At 41.5% G+C, this 1668-nt stretch overlaps 1 pseudogene; it reads right to left on the bottom strand.

Annotated features, from left to right (window-relative positions):
- Positions 1 to 1138: 1138 nt before the first annotated feature.
- LOC132422267 (CCAAT/enhancer-binding protein gamma-like) lies at positions 1139 to 1668 on the bottom strand (annotated as a pseudogene).

The raw sequence follows: 1668 nt of genomic DNA, 5'->3' as shown, positions 1-1668 counted from the left end.
TTCTTCCCATATTGAGAGTTACTATTACAATCATTGATCTTATACAGAACTATATGTCTGGTCAACTTCAAGTCACTTAGTCATCATTTTATCAGAGGTTCATTCACACATTTGGTAATGTAAGAAACAACAATCTTGTAAAATAAGCAATACAAATAATCTAGCTAGTAGTATTAGTAAGGTCATAAGTAAGAATTTAAGCCAAGAACTTCCATTAGATGCAACCCAGTAACATTCTCAGGTCATTTGACTTAGTCTGTTCTGTACCAGTTCGTATCTTTAAGGGAAGTGATATATAGGCTTATTCATAAGGCACCCAGCCCAATTTCCTAGCGTTATTAAGCTGGAAATCCTTAGTATGGTTTAATTGTTCCCAACATAAGGCGGGGGGGGAGGAGGTGGTCTTTAAAATCATAGCCTGATGTTAGCCATATAAATCCAGCGCACAACTGAGGGAAGTTACATTCTTTAGCTGAAAATTTGCTCGTTGCTCTGATTGAATTTGAGTACCTTTAAAAGAAAATTTATATTTTTGGTGATGGTTAGAGCAAGTCTGATTGATTGGCCAAGTGAGGGAGTCCCAGGAAAGAAATACATTTGGTTTGTAAGCAAAAGTGTGAGCAATTATCAAAGTAATTGGTATACAGGCCTGATCCATCATCTTAGGTAAGCTGTCTACTTCAGATATAGTCTTCTTCTCGTCCTGGTCTTGTAGTTTCTCCCCTGTTTAAGCATCACTTTTAAGATGATTTTGAGGTCAGCAGTCCTCTCCATAGGCCGGTCCAATGCAAGGGGTCAACTTCCTTAGTTGTACTGTGCATGAGCTGGTTAAAAGTACCTGGTAAGGGTCCTTCCATTTAGGTTGGAGATAGTCCTTTAAATGATGTCTTTTCCAGTATGCATAATCTCCTGGTTGCAGTCATGGGGGCATCTTTTTTTCCCCCCCCCTTGGGAAGTCAGGATTTATTAAAAGCATCAAGCTCCAGGGTATTTTTTATCAAATACCTTTAAAAATGTTTTTTTATCCCCACAAAAATCCTTATCATTTAAAACCAGATATTCAAATTACATGGCTAACATTTTTAGCTAATCAATTCTTCAGTACTGATCCTAGAAAACAGCCTTCAATGGATCTTTGAATAATGGAGATTCAGCCACTGATACGAGTGGTGTAGGTGGTCACACCTTTAACGTTCAAGCCACAAGCTGTGACGTTTGGAAGGGGTGAGGTCTACTGTCCTGCATTATCAGAATTTGTCATATTTTCAGTGCTACTGGGTTGCACATTATCTGCGAGGTTTTGTGCATGCTCAAGAAATAAATCTTTCAGTACACTTAATTCCTTAGCAATTTACTTTTTGCTTCCAACCGTTCATTCTCTTCCTTGAGCTGATTCACTCTCTGCAGCGTATCCTGCGCTTTCAGCTGGCTTTTCAACAGGCTTTTTCACCGCCATGCTGTTCCTCTCTCTGCGCTGACGTCACGGTTGCGATCCACGGGCAAACTCCTTTTGCTCTGCTTGCTAGGAGGCACAGCTCTGCCTCCGCCCCCAGGGCCGGCGGGCCCCAGCTGAGGAACCTGCTGTAAACCGCTGGCAGGAGCCTGAGTATGAATGACACTTATTCCATTCACGCCCGGGGTACTGTTCTGCTGCGATACCTTGCTCAT

Source organism: Delphinus delphis, chromosome 3 (assembly GCF_949987515.2).
Source record: "Delphinus delphis chromosome 3, mDelDel1.2, whole genome shotgun sequence".
Classification (NCBI taxonomy): domain Eukaryota; kingdom Metazoa; phylum Chordata; class Mammalia; order Artiodactyla; family Delphinidae; genus Delphinus; species Delphinus delphis.
The sequence above is the reverse complement of the archived record's forward strand: the minus strand, read 5'-3'. Positions and strand labels throughout refer to the sequence as shown.